General features: G+C 44.0%; 1 pseudogene; it reads left to right on the forward strand.

Annotated features, from left to right (window-relative positions):
• The first annotated feature begins 5,464 nt into the window (after positions 1–5,464).
• The window catches only part of LOC144276083 (zinc finger protein RFP-like), a 349,317-nt pseudogene continuing 329,569 nt past the window's right edge, over positions 5,465–25,212 (forward strand).

Raw genomic sequence — 25,212 nt, forward strand, 5'->3', positions numbered from 1 at the left:
GATCTATGCCATCATGTGCCAGCAATGCCCCTCTGCCATGTACATTGGCCAAACTGGACAGTCTCTACATAAAAGAATAAATGGACACAAATCAGACGTCAAGTATTATAACATTCAAAAACCAGTCGGAGAACACTTCAATCTCTCTGGTCACTCGAACTCAGACCTAAAAGGGGCAATTCTTCAACAACAAAAAACTTCAAAAACAGACTCCAAGGAGAGACTGCTGAATTGGAATTAATTTGCAAACTGGATACAATTAATTTAGGCTTGAATAAAGACTGGGAGTGGATGTGTCATTACACAAAGTAAAACTATTTCCCCTTGTTTATTTCCCCCCCTACTGTTCTTGTCAACTGCTGGAAATGGCCCACCTTGATTATCACTACAGAAGGTTTTCTTCACCATCCGCCCCCTCCCCCGCCCACCCCTGCTCTCCTGCTGGTAATAGCTCACCTTTCCTGATCACTCTTGTTACAGTCTATATGGTAACACCAATTCTTTCATGTTCTTTATGTATATAAAATCTCCACCCTGTATTTTCCATTGCATGCATCTGATGAAGTGAGCTGTAGCTCATGAAAGCTTACGCTCAAATGTCTTTGTTAGTCTCTAAGGTGCCACAAGTCCTCCTTTTCTTTTTGTGGATACAGACTAACATGGCTGCTACTCTGAAACAGTGTTAGTCTTGCAGATGCAGACTAACACTGCTGCTACTCTGCCATGCCTCCACCCACTTTAACCCAAAACAAACTCAGGTTTTGGGTCAAAGGGGATAGAGGCATGGAAGAGAGTATATAGTGAACAAAAGATTGATTTTAAAAGCGTCAGAACAATATTGTGAAAACAGGAAATTCCTAGTCTTGACAATCTTTCACGAAAAACCCTTGCATTCCAAAAATAGTCCCTTTTCTACAGACAATCCTTCCTTTGGAAAAGATTTTCAACTGTGTCTAGAAATCGCTCCCAGGTCAGTGTCTCTCTGAGCATGGGCTGCACTCATTTGCCCTCCCCTTCCCCTGGGGATGTGTATGAAGCACTAGTAAGAGGGGTACAGAGGAGGTATAAATAAAGATGATTAGGTCTTGACGAATACACATGTGGAGGGTGTGGGGGGAGAGAGACATGACTGATTGTATTGTCCTGAAGTAGTGCACAGCTTCCAAAGATTTGGTGAATGCTTCTCTGGGGGTCTGATTCTGCAAACCAACTTCCAGGAGCATCAGATGTGCATCTGACAAGGCCCTGCTCCCTCCTCATGTCCAGGCCACTTGGCCAGTGGCTTGGCATGAGTAACTCTGATGCTGGACTGCCATTTTCCTACCCCTGCCTCTATGTGCATTGTGAGCAGCTGCACTGCTGCACATCCAAGTGGCTAAAGAACAATCAACAGGCTTCACTCTTCTTCACTCTCTGGTCACGCAATTACAGACATGAAAGTTGCGATATTACAACAGAAAAACTTCAGAAACAGACTCCAACCAGAGACTGCTGAATTGGAATTCATTTGCAAATTGGATACAATTAACTGAGGCTTGAATAGAGACTGGGAGTGGTTGAGTCATTATGCAAGGTAACCTATTTCTCCTTGTTTATTCCTTCCCCCTCCCCACCACTGTTCCTCAGACATTCTTGTTAAACCCTGGATTTGTACTGGAAATGGCCTACCTTGATTATCATACACATTGTAAGGAGAGTGATCACTTTAGGTAAGCTATTACCAGCAGGAGAGTGGGGTGGGGGAGAGAAAATCTTTTGAAGTGATAAACACCCATTTTTTTCATGGTCTGTGTGTATAAAAACATCCTCACTGTATTTTCCACTTTATGCATCTGATGAAGTGAGCTGTAGCTCACGAAAGCTTATGCTCAAATAAATTGGTTAGTCTCTAAGGTGCCACAAGTCCTTCTTTTCTTTTTGCGAATACAGACGAACACGGCTGCTACTCTGAAACCTGACTACACAGAGTGCTGTCAGTTGCACAAAGATAAAATGGAGAAATGTTGTGTGTGTTTAACCTCTTTCAAACAGTGCGCTCTTAAATGTTGCAAATAATTTCTAGCTCAACCAGAAGTTAGGGGCTTGAGGTAGGAGTCTCCCAGGCATTGTCTTCATTGCAAAAGTGTGTTTACACGGAGATAGCTAACTTGATGTAAAATCCGCGTGGAGACATAGAATAGAAACATAGAATATCAGGGTTGGAAGGGACCTCAGGTGGTCATCTAGTCCAACTCCCTGCTCAAAGCAGGACCAATCCCCAATTAAATCATCCCAGCCAGGGCTTTGTCAAGCCTGACCTTAAAAACTTCTAAGGAAGGAGATTCTATCTACCACCTCCCTAGGTAACGCATTCCAGTGTTTCACCACCCTCCTAGTGAAAAAGCTTTTCCTAATATCCAACCTAAACCTCCCCCACTGCAACTTGAGACCATTACTCCTTGTCCTGTCCTCTTCCACCACTAAGAATAGTCTAGAACCATCCTCTCTGGAACCACCTCTCAGGTAGTTGAAAGCAGCTATCAAATCCCCCCTCATTCTTCTCTTCCGCAGACTAAACAATCCCAGTTCCCTCAGCCTCTCCTCATAAGTCATGTGTTCCAGACCCCTAATCATTTTTGTTGCCCTTCGCTGGACTCTTTCTAATTTATCCACATCCTTCTTGTAGTGTGGGGCTCAAAACTGGACACAGTACTCCAGATGAGGCCTCACCAATGTCGAATAGAGGGGGACGATCACGTCCCTCAATCTGCTCGCTATGCCCCTACTTATACATCCCAAAATGCCATTGGCCTTCTTGGCAACAAGGGCACACTGCTGACTCATATCCAGCTTCTCATCCACTGTCACCCCTAGGTCCTTTTCCGCAGAACTGCTGCCTAGCCATTCGGTCCCTAGTCTGTAGCGGTGCATTGGATTCTTCCGTCCTAAGTGCAGGAGCCTGCACTTATCCTTATTGAACCTCATCAGATTTCTTTTGGCCCAATCCTCCAATTTGTCTAGGTCCTTCTGTATCCTATCCCTCCCCTCCAGCGTATCTACCACTCCTCCCAGTTTAGTATCGTCCGCAAATTTGCTGAGAGTGCAATCCACACCATCCTCCAGATCATTTATGAAGATATTGAACAAAACCGGCCCCCGGACCGACCCCTGGGGCACTCCACTTGACACCGGCTGCCAACTAGACATGGAGCCATTGATCACTACCCGTTGAGCCTGACAATCTAGCCAACTTTCTACCCACCTTATAGTGCATTCATCCAGCCCGTACTTCTTTAACTTGCTGACAAGAATACCGTGGGAGACAGTGTCAAAAGCTTTGCTAAAGTCAAGATACAATACATCCACTGCTTTCCCTTCATCCACAGAACCAGTAATCTCATCATAGAAGGCGATTAGATTAGTCAGGCATGACCTTCCCTTGGTGAATCCATGGAATAAAGTCCTTATTTACTTTCTCCACACCAGTCCTGATTTTATAGACCTCTATCGTATCCCCCCTTAGTTGTCTCTTTCCCAAGCTGAAAAGTCCCAGTCTTATTAATCTCTCCTCATATGGAAGCTGTTCCATACCCCTAGTCATGTTTATTGCCATTTTCTGAACCTTTTCCAATTCCAATATACCTTTTTTGAGATGGGGCGACCACATCTGCGCACAGTATTCAAGATGTGGGCATACCATGGATTTATATAGAGGCAATATGATATTTTGTGTCTTTTTATCTATCCCTTTCTTAATGATTCCCAACATTCTGTTTGCTTTTTTGACTGCTACTGCACATTGAGTGGATGTTTTCAGAGAACTATCCACAATGACTCCAAGAATTCTTTCTTGAGTGGTAACAGCTAATTTAGACCCCTAAAAAGTATGGCTCTGGTTTGGGAATCCCCCTCACATTCTCAGCCATGAAGACTGATGCAAAAAATTCATTTAGTTTCTCCACAATGGCCTCATCATCCTTGAGTGCTCCTTTAGCATCTCGATTGTCTAATGGCCCCACTGGTTGTTTAGCAGGATTCCTGCTTCGGATGTCCTTAAAAATTTTTTTGCTCTTAGTTTTTGACTCTTTGGATGGCTGTTCTTCAAATTCTTTTTTGGCCTTTCTAATTATATTTTTACACTTCATTTGTCAGAGTTTATGCTCCTTTCTAGTCTCCTCATTAGGATTTAACTTCCATTTTTTAAAGGATGCCTTTTTGCCTTTCACTGCTTCTTTTACTTTGTTGTGTAACCACAGTGACACTTTTCTGGTTCTCTTACTATGTTTTTTAATTTGCGGTATACATTTAAGTTGAGCCTCCATTATGGTGTCTTTAAAATGTTTCCATGCAGGTTGCAGGGATTTCACTTTTGGCACTGTACCTTTTAATTTCTGTTTCACTAACCTCCTCATTTTTGTGTTGTTCCCCTTTCTGAAATTAAATGCTGTGGTGTTGGGCTGCTGTAGTGTTTTCCCCACCACAGGGATGTTAAACCTTTACTAGTGTGTCTTTAAGTGAGGTGTTTGGGAAAATCTCTGCTTGGTAAACAAAGGCTGTTGCACATCTTCCCCACATCGAGGGGGGAGAGAATTAATTAATGAGCTTGCATTGTACAGATCCTGTGCAGTGCAAAATGATACAATTCTGGGCTCATACTCCAACAGGGGTGCAAGGCTGGGGAGCTGGGAAAATGGAGGTTGTCTCCTGTTTGTCCTTGCGTGGCTTAGGTAAAGCACTGAGGTCACTCAGTTAGGTGTGTGGCGTCACCCGCTGTCATGTTGGGTGATAACAGGGCCTGGAGGGGCTGGCTGTGTATCACCAGTAGAGCAGTGTGAGAAAGGACAACTCAGCTGAATTGTTAGGAGGCACAGCAGTTCCAACCACTCCCAGACTACACCCCGGGGAGTGACAACCTCTCACAGCGGGCAATGACCCTAACTCAGGCTGAGCAGAGGGAACCTTTTCCCAGTGCCCTCCCCAGCAATCCTCCCACCCTTTGCCCAGCCCAGTGCTGCCACGCTCTCCCTGCCAAAGTTACCGACTGGGTGTGGGAGACCTTTCCTTCTCCTGCTGCACCTCCCCCTGGCATTTTTCTGGCTCACTCAGCTTCTCTCCCTGGCAGCCAGGCCCAAATGTGGAGCAGAGGGGGCAGGACAGAGATGCTTCTCACGTTTGAGGGTGGCTACTCTGGTTTGCTGCCTTTGTGTACAGAGCCTGGCTGGGGAAGGGGTGGCTCGCCTCCTGTCTCACTGCCTGGACCTGGCTGCCAGGAAGAGGGGGCTGGTTGCAGGACCACAGCCCAGCCTAGTGGTATTGTTTTCACAAGAGCCTCCAGGGCTGTAATGTTACCAGGGGGCTCGCTCCAGCTCAGCAAACAGCAGGAGTCAGTTCCAGGAAGGGAAACACCCAGGTGCTGCTACAGGGGGGGCTTGTTTCTGAGCTCGGGAAAGTGAACCTTACCCTGTTACACTGTCCAGAGGGAGCCATGGCTGCAGGGAGCTCTGTGGAAAGTCTCCAGGATGAAGCTACTTGTCCCATCTGTCTGGAGTATTTCACAGAACCTGTCACTCTGGAGTGTGGGCACAATTTCTGCCGAGCCTGCACCACCCAGTGCTGGGGAGAATCAGACACAGGCATCACCTGCCCTAAGTGCAGACAAGCTGTGCAACAGAGAAACCTCAGGCCAAACAGGCAGCTGGCCAATGTCCTAGAAATAGCCAAATGGCTGGGTGTCCAGGCAGCGAAGGGATCAGGAGTGTGTGTGGAACACCAGAAGGCTCTGACACTGTTCTGTGAAGAGGATCAAACCCCCATCTGTGTGGTTTGCCATCTGTCCCGGACTCACCGAGCTCACACTGTGGTTCCCATAAGGGAGGATAACCAGGAGTACAAGGTAGGGAATTGCTGTCAAGTTCAATGAGTAACAGCTTTGGATTTTTATGCCAGGTGGAAGTTGCCTGTCAGAGGTGTGACTGCATTGTTCAACTCTGTAAGGCCTTCATTGTATGGGAGATGCTATAAACAATAAATGAGACAGCTGGGTGGCAGGAAGGGCAAACAATTAAGACTTGAAAAATTTCTAATGTGGGAAAGTTTTACCTGAGAAGCAGAATCCTTTTCAAACCCAGCTCCCACTGGTGAACTAAGGGAACTCTCTATGGAACAGAAGCTGTTAAATGATCAGTGAGGTTTAAATCACCTGCAGGCCTGTCTATGTGAGACTGTTGCCTTCAGACTGGAGAATATCAAGTTAAAAAGCTGATGTTGTCATTGCTGATTTGTATCTTAGCATTTATCATCATTGTTGTTATTTGCATGCCAGTAGCCACTACAGACCCCAGATGAGATTTGACCTTGATTTTGCTGGAACCTGCACAAAACAGTGTGAGGGACAATCCCTGCTCTGAGCAGGGATAATCTAATGTATAGGCTAATCTGAGAAGAAAAATGCAGAGTGGGATGGGAAATGGAGGGTCAGAGTAGGGAAGTTAATTGCCTAAGGTCACCCAGCAGGAGAGTGACTGGGTGGGCAATAGGACCAAAGTCTCTCAAGGCCCACACCAGTGCCTGAACCATGAGACCATGCTGTTGTGGCCCTAGCAGAGATGAAGTCTGTTAGAAGGGGAAGACTCTTTGAGAAAAGTCTGAATCATAGAATATTAGGGTTGGAAGGGACCTCAGGAGGTCATCTAGTCCAACCCCCTGCTGAAAGCAGGACCAATCCCCAATTTTTGCCCCATATCCCTAAATGGCCCCCTCAAGGATTGAACTCACAACCCTAGGTTTAGCAGGCCAAAGCTCAAACCACTGAGCTATCCCTCCCCTCAAGCCAGTAAGGAGATGAAGTTTCTCCTTGGGATTCTGAATTTCCATGAGGGGTGAAACTGAGATGCACTCTCACCCCTAAAAATAAAAATCAAACCACCCAAATCATTTCTGTTGATTCAGGATAAAATCCAGCTCTATTTGAAGATTCTGAAGGAAGAGAGAGAAAATCTCCAGGGATTTAACTTGAATAGAGAGAAGAAAAGCCAGGAGTATCTGGTAGGTTCCTGTTGTTATTAACCTGCATTGACATGGGGTGCGAGGTTGGTTTGTAGGCAGATTCCCTTGTGGCCTTAGGAAATGTTGGCTTTTATCTACTACTCCGTTACCACGGATGCTCTGTGCGTATGTGTGCACTCACCTCCAAACAGAAGGCCTGAAAAATCCTCTTCTCCATCTTCAGATTCTAAGCTTTCATTTCTGGTAATGAATTCTTGTCCACCTTTTGTGCCTTTGACGAAAATCTTGCCAAAATGATCTGAATGTATCCAATGCACAGTTCTGTGCCTGTCTGCACTTTTTGTTCAATTGATTCATTTTTTCTTTCCATACATCTGTGTCAACGTCGTTCTGTGTAGAGCTGAGTAAACAACAGGACTTTTCATTGACTGGAAATTGGGAAAAAAAATGGTCAAACCAAAAATAATTTTAAAAAGTTTAGCAAATCAGTGTTCCATTTTTTCTTGGGCAGAGTGTTTTGTTTCAATTTTGACCATGAAGAAGGACTTTTTGAAGCAAAAACTGCCTTTTCCCTCCAAAAAAGTTTAGTGCAAAAAATGTCACTCAGCTCTAGTGCTAAATCTTGCCTCCAGCTGCCTTGGATCTGCATTTTTAAAGGCCCCTGGTAACACGATATCCTAACCATGTCAGACATGAGAATATCCCTTTAAGAGATATAGGGGCCAAATGGGAAGGTGTGAGAAAATCCTCTTTCTACTAACCACAGGTCACAGGCAAGTGTAAGATGTCTTAGAATGTGCAAAGAAATTCTCCCTCCTGCACACTCAGCACTCCATGAAAGGACCCCAGGCTCCATTCACGTCCCAAACAAGCCCTTTCCCTATTTTCTTACAGAAACAGACAGAAACAGAGAGGCAGAAGATTGTATCTGAATTTCAGAAACTGCGGCAGTTCCTGCAGGAAAAAGAGCGACTCCTGCTGGCCAAGCTGGAAAAAACAGGACAAGGAGATTGTGAAGATACAGAATGAAAATGTTACTAAACTCTCTGAGGAGATTTCCCACCTCAGTGAGCTGATCAGTGAGATGGAGGGGAAGTATCTGAAGCCAGTAAGCAAATTCCTGCAGGTGAGACAGAGTAAGAAATACCCCAGATCCCACACAGGGACAGGACCATTCCCAAATTGTGGGCACTGGAGTCCAGCTGTCAGTGAATTCCTGAAATGTGCATTACAATTTTTCTATGACCAATTAGAGATATATAGATATGAGAGATGGAAAAGCCCCATTAGCTGAGATAATCCATGGTTCTGGGGCCAGACCAGAGCTTCTTTTTTCAAGATTTGCAAAATCCCTTCCCTGCAATCCTCAGTGTGTTTCAAGTGGGTCTCAGATTATTTTTCTCTCTTTTTCCCCTCTAGGATGTCAGAAGTACCTTGAGCAGGTACATGGCTCTGTCTCACTCCCACACCCACTTCACATGCTGGGAAAGGACTTGGAAGCCATGTTAACCCCACTTCTCTCCAGGGCTACATGGCAAAATGTGTGGGGCAGGTTCACATTTTGGATACAAATCTCTTTAATGAATTTAATCCTGATGTTCTCACTGTCTTTCTGTCTGGAATAGCTCACAACTGTGAAAGCCAAATTCAGGTCAGATGCCAGAAAACAGGGCAGACACCCTAAACTGGTGGTATATTCTATAATTAGATTTCACCAAACCAGTAACGAACATGCACTCCTGGATCTCTGTATCAGTCTTACCATGGAGTCAAAGACAGGCCCCTTAGGATCTCCAGCCCTTCTTGCCACCCAGACAAACTGGGCTTTTTGATATTGGTCACTATACCAAATATCACATCACATTAGGTTACTCCCAACCACAAACGGTCAGTTACTTACCCTGGTCAAATTTGTACTCTGGATCTCACCAAAGACAAAGCTGAAGTAAATTCACTAGTAAACTAACTAAAGATTTATTAGCTAAGAAAAAGAACTGAGACTTATTGAGAGGTTTAAGCAGGTAAAATACATTAACAGGTGAGTCAAAGTTTATAATTCCAAGATGATAGCAGAGATGTAGTAGTCTGCTAATTTTCCAAAAGTCTCTCAGGGATACCCAAAATCACTTTGGGGACCTCCTTCCACTCACTCAGTATTCTACCCTCTTCGAATCTAAAACAGTTCAGAGATACAGGATCATTCCCTGGAATCAGTATTTATGGCTTCTTTTCACAGAAAGCAATCATCCAAGTGTTTTCATCACAGCATGCATTTTTCCTTTGTTGACTAAATGCAGACTGAGCCTGAAGATTTCCATTGTCGAATGCAATGACCCATGCTTTGAAGTCAGCATGCTTCTTCATTTCCTGTTCCAAGGCTCCAATCCTGTCTGATGGGCAATTAAATTACAGAGATATTACATTATGTATGTCCCTGTACTTAATTGATCCTAGATCAAAAGTGTGTGTTAGCATCAAGATGAAAATTTACTTGATGTGTAAAGTTCATGAAAACTAATGGATTGTTACATGCTATTACCTAACAATATTCATTATGTATGAGATAGCAGAGAACAGGTTACAGATGAGAAGACAATATCATTCACATTTCCTTTGAACTAGATTAATACTCAAATGAATTAGTACACTTAACATTTCTTTGACATTCACACAGAAGTGAATTGGCCTATGGCTTTGACCTGAGCTGGCCTGGTGGTGTCACACTGACCCTTTTTAGAGAAGACTCTGGAATTATCCATTCAGGGGGAAAGATTATCCTAAAGTATTTCTTAGAGATGTCACACAAAGAACAGCCCCCCAACAGTTAAAAACACAGAACATAGGGAATACTTATAGGATGGGGGACTCTGAAAGCAGTTACTCTGAAAAAGACTTGCGGATCATGGTGGATAATCAGCTGAACATGAGCGCCCAGTGTAATGCTGTGGCTAATTGGGCTAATCTGATCCTTAGCTGTCTAAACAAAGGAACATCAAGCAAGAGTAAGCAGGTTATATTACCTTTGTATTTAGCATTGGTGCAACCACTACTGGAATACTGTGTCCAGTTCTGGTGTACTCAATTCACGAAGGGTGTTGATAAACTGGAAAGGGTTCAGAGAAGAGCCATGAGAATGATTAAAAGATTGGAAAACATACCTTATAGTGAGAGACTTGAGCAGCTCAATCTATTTAACTCAAAGAGAAAGTGAAGGGGTCACACCTTATCATGCAAGAGAATGTGATCTACCTACCTGATCACACAAAAGAATGTGCTTAAGGAGCTGATAAGCCTACCTATAGTATATAGGAAAAGCATCTGCAATATCTTGGGAGACTAATCTGAGAGACATACAGTCACATTCCAGGGTGCAGTCCAGACCAGAGAAGGGTTGTGTCACTGCCTGCCCTGCAGCCTTGGGTCCCTCACAATGCTTTGCTGTTGTAGCTTCCCCACTGGGCTGCTCTCAACTAGCCTACCAGCATGCAGGACACACCCTGAGTGTTTCTATGTTGCTTCAGCCCTGGTCTAGTATCTCTGACCCCAACAGCCTCTCAGTAACATGCCAGCCACACTCCGGCTTCCACCAGCCTTGGTTACTACTTGCAGGGTGACCCTACCATATTCCCAGTCCTGAATTTTCCCCAAAACATGTGCTCTGCAATGTCCAACCCTCTCCTGAACAGTTCAGATATTAAGGTTCATTGCTCTTGTCAAGGTTCCTCCCCCACTCTGAACTCTAGGGTACAGATGTGGGGACCTGCATGAAAAACCTCCTAAGCTTATCTTTACCAGCTTAGGTCAAAACTTCCCCAAGGTACAAAATATTCCACCCGTTGTCCTTGGACTGGCTCCTACCACCACCAAACTAATACTGGTTACTGGGGAAGAGCTGTTTGGACGCATCTTTCCCCCCAAAATACTTCCCAAAACCCTGCACCCCACTTCCTGGACAAGGTTTGGTAAAAAGCCTCACGAATTTGCCTAGGTGACTACAGACCCAGACCCTTGGATCTTAAGAACAATGCACAATCCTCCCAACACTTGCACCCCCCCTTTCCTGGGAAATGTTGGATAAAAAGCCTCACCAATTTGCATAGGTGACCACAAACCCAAACCCTTGGATCTGAGAACAATGAAAAAGCATTCAGTTTTTTACAAGAAGACTTTTAATAAAAAATAGAAGTAAATAGAAATAAAGAAATCCCCCCTGTAAAATCAGGATGGTAGATATCTTACAGGGTAATTAGATTCAAAAACATAGAGAACCCCTCTAGGCAAAACCTTAAGTTACAAAAAAGATACACAGACAGAAATAGTTATTCTATTCAGCACAATTCTTTTCTCAGCCATTTAAAGAAATCATAATCTAACACATACTTAGCTAGATTACTTACTAAAAGTTCTAAGACTCCATTCCTGGTCTATCCCCGGCCAAGACGACTACAGACAGACACAGACCCTTTGTTTCTCTCCCTCCTCCCAGCTTTTGAAAGTATCTTGTCTCCTCATTGGTCATTTTGGTCAGGTGCCAGCGAGGTTACCTTTAGCTTCTTAACCCTTTACAGGTGAGAGGAGCTTTCCCCTGGCCAGGAGGGATTTCAAAGGGGTTTACCCTTCCCTTTATATTTATGACACTCTTGTACAAAGTAATTATTCAACAATTTGCTACTTTAACTGGAGTTGCCAAACAGTTCAGTTTAAACACAGCACTGGATTGGTCTAGATTAAAAAACAAACAAACAAACAAAACAAAAGAAGATAGGATTTAAATTAACTCACAGATAAGAGAGAAAATTAGAAATGGTTTTAAGCAAATAGAAGTAAAAACATGCATCTAGAAGTCTAAAACAATCTAGCAAGTTTTGGTTCAAGGTTTTGTTCAAGAGGGACTTTCTCAGTCACAGTCTTCCGGGCAAGATTATGACTGTCCCTTTCCTTGGTCAGGATCTCTCCCAGAGGCCCAAAGATGTGTTGTTTTAGGTGAAAGAGAGACTGTGTGGGGTTTTCTGCCCCCCTCTTTTATGTGCAGTGTTGTTGTAGCCCAGGATATTAGAGAGACAAGGTGGATGCATGGACTTCTATTGGTGAGAGAGACAAGCTTTCAACCTTACATAGAGCTGTTCTTCAGCTTAAAAGCTTGACTCTCTCATGAGCAGAAGTTGGTCCAATAAAAGATACTACCTCATCCACCTTGTCTCTCTCTCTTTTATAGTCCACATGAACCTTTGAAATGAATAGGTACCTTGATGAAGAACAGAAATTTGACAGTAAAGGGCTCTTTAGTTTAGCAGACAAAGGAATATGAAGATACAATGACTGGAAGTTGAAGCTAGGTAAATTCAAAAAACATAAGGCTCGTATTTTTAACAGTGAGGATAATTTACCCATGGAACATCTTACAAAGGGTTGTTGTGGATTCTTCATCATCAGAAATTTTAAAATCAAAATTGGATTTTTTTTTTTTTTTGGAAATATATGCCCTAGTTCAACCGCAGCTATTGGGCATGGGACAGGAATTAATTCAGGTGAGTCCCAGAGCTTGTTGTACAGGAGGTCAGATTAGACAATCACAGTGCTTCCTTTGGGCTTAAAAAATCTATGAATTTATGAATTAATTTTAATTAAGTTGAAAAATTAAGTCCACATTATTCCATTGTTGAGATCATTTTATACAAAGACTGCAACACAGGGTCAATTTCTTAAAGGGCCCAGTTTGTAATTAAGTTTGATTTATAGGCTAATTAACAAATTTGTGAATTCTCAGAAAATTAATTCTTCCCTCGAAGACTAAGTGCTGTAAATTTGGGGAGGGTAATGTATGGTTTCTCAGACATAACAAAGAGGTGGAATTCTCTGATTGAGGTGCCAAACAGAACTCTGCCTGAACAATGATGTGACTACCTCAGCAGTGTGCCCTTGTTGCCAAGAAGGCCAATGGCATTTTGGGATGTATAAGTAGGGGCATGGCGAGCAGATCGAGGGACGTGATCGTCCCCCTCTATTCGACATTGGTGAGGCCTCATCTGGTGTACTGTGTTCAGTTTTGGGCCCCACACTACAAGAAGGATGTGGATAAATTGGAAAGAGTCCAGCGAAGGGCAACAGAAATGATTAGGGGTCTGGAACACATGACTTATGAGGAAAGGATGAGGGAACTGGGATTGTTTAGTCTGCAGAAGAGAAGAATGAGGGGGGATTTGATAGCTGCTTTCAACTACCTGAGAGGTGGTTCCAGAGAGGATGGTTCTAGACTATTCTCAGTGGTAGAAGAGGACAGGACAAGGAGTAATGGTCTCAAGATGCAGTGGGGGAGGTTTAGGTTGGATATTAGGAAAAACTTTTTCACTAGGAGGGTGGTGAAGCACTGGAATATGTTGCCTAGGGAGGTGGTGGAATCTCCTTCCTTAGAAGTTTTTAAGGTCAGGCTTGACAAAGCCCTGGCTGGGATGATTTAATTGGGGATTGGTCCTGCTTTTGAGCAGGGGGTTGGACTAGATGACCTCCTGAGGTCCCTTCCAACCCTGATATTCTATGATTCTATGATTCTATGCTGCTACCGTGTCTGTATAGTGGAGATAGCATTCCTGAAGAGAGATTATTACCCTGGTCCCTGTACATTGGGTAAAGGGTCCAGAGTAGAGTAAATGGGGTTCTAAGAACCTCTGATCCAGCTGTGGGAGGACTGCCCTGGTGCAGCCTCAGGTTGTCCTGAGAACGCCTTTGCAGGCCCTGGTGTAGGGGGCAAGCCAGGGGCATGGCTATTGGTATTCCTAATAGCGCAGCACAAAATCTCACCCCAGTCAACATATAGCAGTAGAAATATTGCTTTTCTTGCAGAATGGACTATTTTCAGTAGTCATTCTTTAGTCTTCCAGGTATTTTTGACGTCAGGTGATGTCTCTACTTATTGGCATTTGTTAACATCAAGCCATTTCTGTTTCTCCTGCTACGACAATTTTTCTTGCTATTCTCAGGGGTTGCTGGGTTGTGGCTATTATACCTGATTCAGCTGTGTCCCCGTCTTTACCAAGAAAGACTCAAAACCTCGTCTTCACACCCAGACTCCACACAGCGCTTAAAAAAAAAGAGGGAGACTGGTTTAAAAAAACAGCACACCAAGAAGCTCTTATTTTCAGTCTTTCACTTCTGACAAAGTGTAGTTTCTATAGCTGCTTCAGTACAATTACAGAAATCATTCCCACTCTTGAACCCTAATTTGCTGCCAGAAAATCAGGGTTGTTCTATGTACTCTGTATACTTCAGTTTAATGAACCCCACCCCACAAGATTACTGAGTGGTAGTGAGGAATGGGTTGTGGTGGATTTGCAAGAAAAGTCAGAGGCCTCAATGGGGTGTACCACCATAGTTTACCATTGTGGAAATATCCAAAAGAATTGAATAGCAAATGATAAGCTTTCTATAGCTTCTTGAACCATTCTGGAGAACATAATGGAGAATGATGTCCCTGTTACAAAATTGTACTGTTTGGTTTCAAAAACACATAGGAAGGGTGTGAATTCTATAGTTTTTTAGAGCAGTGGTTTTCAACTTGTGATCCGTGGACCCCCAGGGTCCACAGACTATGTCTAAGATTTCCAAAGGGGTTTGCACCTCCATGTGAATAGTTTTAGGGGTTCCGCAAATGAAAAAAGTTGAAAACTACCATTTTGGAGTAATTCTTACAGAATGCTTACATTTCTATAGACCCCTATTGGTTTAATATCTGTTAACTTTATGGGACTAACATAGGGTGTTACCTCCAGGGACAACCCCTCATGGCCTCACGGTGGCCCTGCAGGAGGCCTCTTTTTCAATTTCCTTCTTCCAGACTCCCCCACTTACTCCAAGCAAACTTTCTGAGCACAAATAGCCCTTTGTGGGGCTAGTACCAAAGTCCCACAACCATAATCCCGAATTCCCCAGCACAGTCCAAACAGTACATTCAATCTCCAGCAGCCCATCAACAGCTCTGGCATCTCTGATCATGCTCTGGATCTCCAGTATAGCTCCATCCCTGACAGGTGTTTGTCCAACCTGTTCTTAAAAAACTTCCCATGATGGGGATTCTACAAACTCCTTGGGAAGCCTATTCCAGAGCTTAAATGTCCTTATATTTAGAAAGTTTTTCATGCTATCTAACCTAAATCACCCTTGCTGCAGATTAAGCCCATTACTTCTTGTCCTACCTTCAGTGGACATGGAGAACAGTTGATCACTGTCCTCTTTGTAACGTCCCACCTCAGTCTTCCTTTCTCAAGACGAAATAGGCCCAGTTTTTTTAACATTTCCTCATAGGTTTTCTAAACCTTTTATCATTTTTGTTGCTCTCCTCTGAACTCTCTTCAATTTGTTCACATCTTTCCTAAATTGCAGAGCCCAGAATTGGACACAGTACTCCAGCTGAGGCCTCATCAGTGCTGAGTAGAGCGGGACAATTACCACCCATATCTTACCTACGATACTCTTGATAATACATTGCAGAATGATATTAACTTTTTTTGCAACTGCATCCCATTGTTCAACATTCAACCTGTTATCCACTATAGCTCCCAGTTCCTTTTCAGCAGTACTACCATACAGTTTGTTATTCCCCATTTTGTATTTGTGGATTTAGTTTTTCCTGCCTAAGTAAAATACTTTGCATTTGTCTTTCTTGAATTTCAGATCCATTCTTTAATCTGTCAAGGTCATTTTGAATTCTAGTCCTGTCCTGCACAGTGCTTGTAATCCCTCCCAGGTGACATCCTCCACAGATTTTATAAGTACACTCTCCACTTCATTATCCAAGTCATTAATGAAAATATTGACTAGCACTGGACGTAGGACTGACCCCTCTGGGACTCCACTTGATACATCTCCCATTGTGACAGCCAGAGAGATAACTACTCTTTGAACTACTTTTTCAACCAGATGTATCCCTACCTTATAGTAATTTCATCTAGACCACATTTCCCTAGTTTGCTTATGAAAATGTCATGTGGAATGATGTCAGAGACTTACTAAAATCAAGATAAATCAAAGAAGGAAATTAAGCTGGATTGGAATGATTTGTTCTTAACAAATCCATGCTGGCTACTCTTCATAAACACTGATTTGCTAGGGGCTTACAAATTGATTGTATAATAATTTGTTTCAGTATCTTTCCAGGTATCGAAGTTAGGCTGACTGGTCTATAATTCCGTGCGTCTTCTTTGTTGTCATTTTTTTAAAAAATAGATAATACACCTGCCCTTATCCAGTCCTCTGAGATCTCATCTGTCCTCTGAGAGTTCTTGAAGGTAATTGCTCATGGTTTCAAGATTGCTTCAGCTACTTCCCTAAGTACCCTAGGATGAATTTCATCAGGCCCTGCCAGCTTGAATACACTTAACTTATCTTAATATTCTTTAACCTGTTCTTTCCCTATTTGGGCTTGCATAACATGTACCCTGCAGAGGAAGATTGGGGCCTGCATAGTATAATCTATTTGCACTGCAATTTAGTGGCAGAGGCCCCAGTCCTGGAAACACTCATGCAGATAACTTTATGCTTACGAGTGGGCTCATTGACTTCAATGGCATTTTTCATGTGCATAAAATTAAGCAAATGTGTGCCTGTTTGCAGGATCGGGACCAGAGTTTGTAGTAATTTATACACTGGCTCTAATGTGGTTTAGAATCCCCATTGTGAAGAAGGTTCCTGGAACAGTTGTAAAAGAGCTTCTTGTGGCACAGTTCCTGTGGGAGATCCAGTATTTAGTAGCGATATCTTTGGCAAGGGGGTTAAATCCCACTCTTCCTCCTGCATAAGGCTGGGAAAATTCATAACTCCTCTTTGTAATTATTCTTGCATCAGGGAGAATGCTTCCCATATTGGGAAGCAACCTCATCTTGTGTGGAGCCATTTGTCCAAACCTAGGCCTTGAATCTAGAAGGTACTTGCACATATGATTGACTTAAAGCGTGTGAGTAGTCCCCTTGCATTTAGTGGGACTACTCTCATGATTAAAGTTAGGCATGAGTTTAAGAACTCCTATGAATCACAGCCCTAATGAACACTTGAGAACAGGCACAGCTCTCTGCACCAAACGAAAACAAACTACATTGACAAAGGGTGTTTCATGACTAACTTAAAAAAACAACAAAGCATTTTATTTGGAATTTATTAATTTGTTTTGTCTTTCAATAATTAAAGGGGACTGATTACCATTCAAAAAAAAATATAACAGGTTGGCTATTCACCTTTGAAAGATGGTATTTGTAGTGCTATAATAGCAGACAAGAACTTGGAAAATAATGAAGAAGCATAAAAATGCAAATTACTGCTGCTAATTGGCTGTGTCTTCTTACGCCTTCTGAATTATTAAATTATGATAGAGTAAATCTGCCACATTTAAATATATAGTGAGGAACATAGTTGTGTTTTGCGCTGTAGAGCAAGACTTATAATATGCTACTATTTGTTCCCTAATTTGATGGTAAACTGTTCTTTTTCTTTGCAATTGCAAGATACTTGCAATGTTCTAAAAATGTACACGGTATATGGAACTCTGATCATGCAAAATGGCACCATTACATTTCCTATTTCTAGTCCTGATTGAAAAGAAATGATGCAATTATTACAATAATGCTAATAACAGCTTGTGCTGTTGGCCCTAACATGTAATCTGAATGTATTGAGTCTAATCCTGTAGACTCTGATGTATGTGACTATTTTACTCACATGAGTAATTCTGTTGACTTCAGTGGGGTTATTCACATGCATAAATGATGGCAAGATTGAGGCTGAGAAGGATAAAATTAAATAAATAGGCTTGGCTTGAATTATTTTTTTCTTTTAACTTCAACAGAATTTGCACAATAACCTTCCTAATAGCAATTCTCTAATTGTGATTTATATCCCATCCAAAATCTTCATATGAGGTACTAATAAAATGCTAAAAATATGACTTTGGGGCTGAAATTTCTCATGCTTAGTTTCAGCCCGGAAATGATTTTTTTTTTTTTAAGTTTGAACAGAATAGGTTTTCAGCTATTTTTGAGTTTTGTGATTGTGAAATAAGTTTTGTTATACTGATTGTGTGTTCCATATATAACAGAAGTGCATGATGCTTTGTGAAACAAATTAGGATGAAACCCCTATCCTGAGAAGCTTATAAGTCCCAAGCCTGCAAACATTTGTTTGCACATTGACCTGCGTGGAACTACTTAAAGTTATGTTCTTGTCTAAGTGTTTGCAGGATCGGGGCTTGTGTTATGGCGACAGAAGGAGATGGCAAACACAAATGATGACGGGCATGTGAGGTAGGGGGAACAAAGGTGAAAAAATAAGTTCATGGGGTAACTTGTTTTAATTTTTCTCGACATTTTGTACTCAGAATACTCACAAATCTAACACTGATTGACATGGCCCTCATCACTAGTATCTGAGCGCCTCAAAATTAATATATTTTATAGTCACAACAATGCGATGAGGTAGAGTGGTATTATCTCCATTTTACCAATGGAGAATTAAGGCCCAGGGTAGGTTAAGTGTCTTCCCCAAGATCACACAGGAAGTCAGTGGTTGAGCTGGGAACTGAACCAATGTCTCCTGAGGTCACTGGACTATGCTTGCTATCCAAGCAGCCTTGTTTGCACCATGGATGTGCATGGGATTCTCATGATATTTTTTAAGTTTAAAAAAACCTGATTCTTTAAAAAAACATCAGCAACTCTAGCTGTCAGAGTCAAAGCCTAAGGGGCCACTAACTCATTCCGTCTGAATTGATCATAAACCTCCAACACCACTCAGAAACTGCACACTAAACCCAATAACTGGAATTAGAAAATATTAAAGTTCACAGGAGACAAAACTATTGTCTGCCACAGGCAGAGAACAGAGGGAGCATGGTGCACCAGTGCCCCAGGTCCCTGTAAATGTCAGGGAAATGATTAAATGAGATATTCCCAGATAATCCTGGCAAGCAACCCATGCCCCATATTGCAAAAAGAGAGGCAAAAATCAGCTAGTGTAACTGCCAATTTGATATGGGGGAAAATTCCTTCTCAGTCCACAAAAGGCAATCAGTTAGACCTTGTGCCTGTGAACAAGAACCAACCAGACAGCCAAGCATGTGAGAAAGAATTATCCATCCCACCTCAGAGCCCTGGCCCACCCTGTGCAGTGTCCCATCTCCAGCTGTGGACATCCCTCATGCTTCAGAGAAAGGAAACAACCATCCCCTCCCTCCCTCCCTCCTTCAGTATACATTTGGGGGAAAATCCCTTCCTGACCCTCACAGGTGACCTACTGAAGGCCTGAAGCATGAGATTTAAGGAACATAAAACATGATCCAGAAGAGACCTTCAGGGCTGTTGAGCCCCGGTCACCCACACCACAAGTAACCCAGTCATAAAGTCCCACTCAGACAAAAAATTGGAACTTATGGTAAACTCAAGAGTTTAGTGCGGAAGATGAGGATTGGCAGAAATATATTGAAAGACTGGGCTTTTATTTTCTTGCAAATGAGATAATAGGATAGGACAAAAAGAAAGCAAATTTCCTCAATTTTGTGGCAGTAAAACCTACTCCCTCATAAAGAGTTTGTTAAAGCCTCAGAAACCAGGAGATAAAAGTTTAGGAGACCTGAAAAAGATCTTAACAGAGCACTACACAAAGCCAAACATTACTGTGGAACGTTTCAAGTTTCATAGTAGGATGAGAAGACAAGAGGAAAGCATACCTGTGTATGTTGCAGAGCTGAAATGATTAACAGAATATTGTTCCTTCAGAAATGTCCTAGAGGATATGCTCTGGGACAGATTTGTTTGTGGTATAAGAGTAACAGCCGTGTTAGTCTGTATTTGCAAAAAGAAAAGGAGTACTTGTGGCACCTTAGAGACTAATAAATAAATAAATAAATAAATAGGTTGGTCTCTAAGGTGCCACAAGTACTCCTTTTCTTTTTGTGGTATAAGTATTCAAAGACAATTGCTGGTGGAGATGAATTTAATCTGTCCCAAAGCAGTAGAACTGGTAACAGCAATGGAAGCAAACAGTGAAAAATTTGCACTTACAGTGCAGGGGAACTCAAACTGACTCAGTTAAATGGGGAGTCTCTGTAAATTGAAGGCTTTAAATCAAGATTTGAGGACTTTGGTTATTCAGCCAGAGGTTGTATATCAGTGAGGTTCTGTGGCCTATGATATCCAGGAGGTAAGGCTAGATGGTCAGGATGGTCCCTTCTGGTCTTAAAGTCTATGAGTATAAAAAAGGCAAAGCAAGCTGAAAGGGACTCAGGCTCCAAAGGGTGTTTCTGCTGTGGAGAAGCTCATTTTTAATCTGTTTGTAAATTTAAAAAGGCCTAGTAACTCAAGATTGCACACTTAGTCAGAAAATGCAAAGGTGACTATCAAACAGTATCTCAAACTCAGGAGGGTAGACTCCAAATGTCCAGAGGGAAAGAACAAAAAACAGAGGACTCTCTTCCTCAAGGGGGAGGAGGTATATACTATGTATTGTCTGAAAGGAAAGAAAGTCAGTCCTTATGAAGTAATGGTAGAGGTAAACAGGCAGTCAGTATCCCTTGGGGAGGGATAGCTCAGTGGTTTGAGCAGTGGCCTGCTAAACCCAGAGTTCTGAGTTCAATCCTTGAGAGGGCCATTTAGGGATCTGGGGCAAAAATTGGGGATTGGTCCTGCTTTGAGCAGGGAGTTGGACTAGATGACCTCCTGTGGTCCCTTCCAACCCTGATATTCTATGATTCTATGAGTACAAATGGAAATAAATACAGGGACTTCAGCTAGTGTGATCAATGAATATACATATCAGCAGCGTAAAGCAGGACTGAGACTTGTAGTTAATGCAGGAGTGATCCTGCATACCTAAACCAGGAACCTGTCGTGGTGGTAGGTTCTGTGCTTGTCCCTGTAAAATATAAGGGTATGTCTACACTACGGAATAAGGTCGAATTTATAGAAGTCGGTTTTTTAGAAATCGGTTTTATATATTCGAGTGTGTGTGTCCCCACAGAAAATGCTCTAAGTGCATTAAGTGCAGTAACTCGGCGGAGTGCTTCCACAGTACCGAGGCTAGAGTCGACTTCCGGAGCGTTGCACTGTGGGTAGCTATCCCACAGTTCCCGCAGTCTCCGCTGCCCATTGGAATTCTGGGTTGAGATCCCAATGCCTGATGGGGCTAAAACAGTGTCGCGGGTGGTTCTGGGTACATATCGTCAGGCCCCCCTTCCCTCCCTCCCTCCATGAAAGCAAGGGCAGAAAATCGTTTCACGCCTTTTTTCCTGAGTTACCTGTGCAGACGCCATACCACGGCAAGCATGGAGCCCGCTCACCCTATGTCTCCTGGGTGCTGGCAGACGCGGTACTGCATTGCTACACAGTAGCAGCAACCACTTGCCTTGTGGCAGCAGACGGTACAGTACGACTGGTAGCCGTCCTCGTCATGTCCGAGGTGCTCCTGGCCACGTCGGCTGGGAGCGCCTGGGCAGACATGGGCGCAGGGACTAAATTTGGAGTGACTTGACCAGGTCATTCTCTTTAGTCCTGCAGTCAGTCCTATTGAACCGTCTTATGGTGAGCAGGCAGGCGATACGGATTGCTAGCAGTCGTACTGTACCATTTTCTGTCAGGCAGGCAAGAGATGAGGATTGCTAGCAGTCGTATTGTACCATCTTCTGCCAGGCAGGCAAGAGATGAGGATGACTAGCAGTCGTACTGTACCATCTTCTGCCGAGCAGCCATGAGATGTGGATGGCATGCAGTCCTTCTGCACCGTCTGCTGCCAGCCAAAGATGTAAAAGATAGATGGAGTGGATCAAAACAAGAAATAGACCAGATTTGTTTTGTACTCATTTGCTTCCCCCCCTCCCCTGTCTAGGGGACTCATTCCTCTAGGTCACACTGCAGTCACTCACAGAGAAGGTGCAGCAAGGTAAATCTAGCTATGTATCAATCAGAGGCCAGGCTAACCTTCTTGTTCCAATAAGAACAATAACTTAGGTGCACCATTTCTTATTGGAACCCTCCGTGAAGTCCTGCCTGAAATACTCCTTGATGTAAAGACACCCCCTTTGTTGATTTTAGCTCCCTGAAGCCAACCCTGTAAGCCGTGTCGTCAGTCGCCCCTCCCTGCGTCAGAGCAACGGCAGACAATCGTTCCGCGCCTTTTTTCTGTGCGGACGCCATACCAAGGCAAGCATGGAGGCCGCTCAGCTCACTTTGGCAATTAGGAGCACATTAAACACCACACGCATTATCCAGCAGTATATGCAGCACCAGAACCTGGCAAAGCGATACCTGGCGAGGAGGCGATGTCAGCGCAGTCACGTGAGTGATCAGGACATGGACACAGATTTCTCTGAAAGCATGGGCCCTGCCAATGCATGCATCATGGTGCTAATGGGGCAGGTTCATGCTGTGGAATGCCGATTCTGGGCTTGGGAAACAAGCACAGACTGGTGGGACCGCATAGTGTTGCAGGTCTGGGACGATTCCCAGTGGTTGTGAAACTTTTGCATGCGTAAGGGCACTTTCATGGAACTTTGTGACTTGCTTTCCCCTGCCCTGAGGTGCATGAATACCAAGATGAGAGCAGCCCTCACAGTTGAGAAGCGAGTGGCGATAGCCCTGTGGAAGCTTGCAACGCCAGACAGCTACCGGTCAGTTGGGAATCAATTTGGAGTGGGCAAATCTACTGTGGGGGCTGCTGTGATGCAAGTAGCCCACGCAATCAAAGATCTGCTGATATCAAGGGTAGTGACCCTGGGAAAAGTGCAGGTCATAGTGGATGGCTTTGCTGCAATGGGATTCCCTAACTGTGGTGGGGCCATAGACGGAACCCATATCCCTATCTTGGCACCGGAGCACCAAGCCGCCGAGTACATAAACCGCAAGGGGTACTTTTCGATAGTGCTGCAAGCTCTGGTGGATCACAAGGGACGTTTCACCAACATCAACGTGGGATGGCCGGGAAAGGTACATGACGCTCGCATCTTCAGGAACTCTGGTCTGTTTCAAAAGCTGCAGGAAGGGACTTTCTTCCCAGACCAGAAAATAACTGTTGGGGATGTTGAAATGCCTATATGTATCCTTGGGGACCCAGCCTACCCCTTAATGCCATGGCTCATGAAGCCGTACACAGGCAGTAGTCAGTAGTCAGGAGCTGTTCAACTACAGGCTGAGCAAGTGCAGAATGGTGGTAGAATGTGCATTTGGACGTTTAAAGGCACGCTGGCGCAGTTTACTGACTCGCTTAGACCTCAGCGAAACCAATATTCCCATTGTTATTACTGCTTGCTGTGTGCTCCACAATATCTGTGAGAGTAAGGGGGAGACGTTTATGGCGGGGTGGGAGGTTGAGGCAAATCGCCTAGCTGCTGGTTACGCACAGCCAGACACCAGGGTGGTTAGAAGAGCACAGGAGGGCGCGGTATGCATCAGAGAAGCTTTGAAAACCAGTTTCATGACTGGCCAGGCTACGGTGTGAAAGTTCTGTTTGTTTCTCCTTGATGAAACCCCCTGCCCCTTGGTTCGCTCTACTTCCCTGTAAGCTAACCACCCGCCCCTCCTCCCTTCAATCACCGCTTGCAGAGGCAATAAAGTCATTGTTGCTTCACATTCATGCATTCTTTATTCATTCATCACACAAATAGGGGGATGACTACCAAGGTAGCCCAGGAGGGGTGGTGGAGGAGGGAAGGAAAATGCCACACAGCACTTTAAAAGTTTACAACTTTAAAATTTATTGAATGACAGCTTTCTTTTTTTTGGGCAATCCTCTGTGGTGGAGTGGCTGGTTGGCCAGAGGCCCCCCCCACCGCGTTCTTGGGCATCTGGGTGTGGAGGCTATGGAACTTGGGGAGGAGGGCGGTGGTTACAGAGGGGCTGCAGTGGCAGTCTGTGCTCCAGCTGCCTTTGCTGCAGCTCAACCATACACTGGAGCATACTGGTTTGGTCCTGCAGCAGCCTCAGCATTGAATCCTGCCTCCTCTCATCACCCTGCCGCCACATTTGAGCTTCAGCCCTGTCTTCAGCCCGCCACCTCTCCTCCCGGTCATTTTGTGCTTTCCTGCACTCTGACATTATTTGCCTCCATGCATTCGTCTGTGCTCTATCAGTGTGGGCGGACAGCATGAGCTCGGAGAACATTTCATCGCGAGTGCGTTTTTTTTTCTTTCTAAGCTTCACTAGCCTCTGGGAAGGAGAAGATCCTGTGATCGTTGAAACACATGCAGCTGGTGGAGAAAAAAAAAGGGACAGCGGTATTTAAAAAGACACATTTTATAAAACAGTGGCTACACTCTTTCAGGGTAAACCTTGCTGTTAACATTACATACATAGCACGTGTGCTTTCGTTACAAGGTCGCATTTTGCCTCCTCCCACCGCGTGACTACCCCCTGAACCTTCCCCCCTCCCTGTGGCTAACAGCGGGGAACATTTCTGTTTAGCCACAGGCAAACAGCCCAGCAGGAATGGGCTCCTCTGAGTGTCCCCTGAAGAAAAGCACTCTATTTCAACCAGGTGACCATGAATGATATCTCACTCTCCTGAGGATAACACAGAGAGATAAAGAACGGATGTTGTTTGAATGCCAGCAAACATACACTGCAATGCTTTGTTGTACAATGATTCCCGAGTACGTGTTACTGGCCTGGAGTGGTAAAGTGTCCTACCATGAAGGATGCAATAAGGCTGCCCTCCCCAGAAACCTTTTGCAAAGGCTTTAGGACTACATCTAGGAGAACCGCGAATGCCAGGGCAAAGTAATCCTTTCACATGCTTGCTTTTAAACCATGTATAGTATTTTAAAAAGGTACACTCACCAGAGGTCCCTTCTCCGCCTGCTGGGTCCAGGAGGCAGCCTTGGGTGGGTTCGGGGGGTACTGGCTCCAGGTCCAGGGTGAGAAACAGTTCCTGGCTGTCGGGAAAACCGGTTTCTCCGCTTGCTTGCTGTGAGCTATCTTCTTCGTCCCCAAAACCTGCTTCCGTATTGCCTCCATCTCCATTGAAGGAGTCAAACAACACGGCTGGGGTAGTGGTGGCTGAACCCCCTAAAATGGCATGTAGCTCATCATAGAAGCGGCATGTTTGGGGCTCTGACCTGGAGCGGCCGTTCGCCTCTCTGGTAGGCTTGCCTCAGCTCCTTCAGTTTCACACGGCACTGCTTCGGGTCCCTGTTATGGCCTCTGTCTTTCATGCCCTGGGAGATTTTGACAAAGGTTTTGGCATTTCGAAAACTGGAACGGA

This window comes from Eretmochelys imbricata, chromosome 16, assembly GCF_965152235.1.
Source record: "Eretmochelys imbricata isolate rEreImb1 chromosome 16, rEreImb1.hap1, whole genome shotgun sequence".
Lineage (NCBI taxonomy): Eukaryota > Metazoa > Chordata > Testudines > Cheloniidae > Eretmochelys > Eretmochelys imbricata.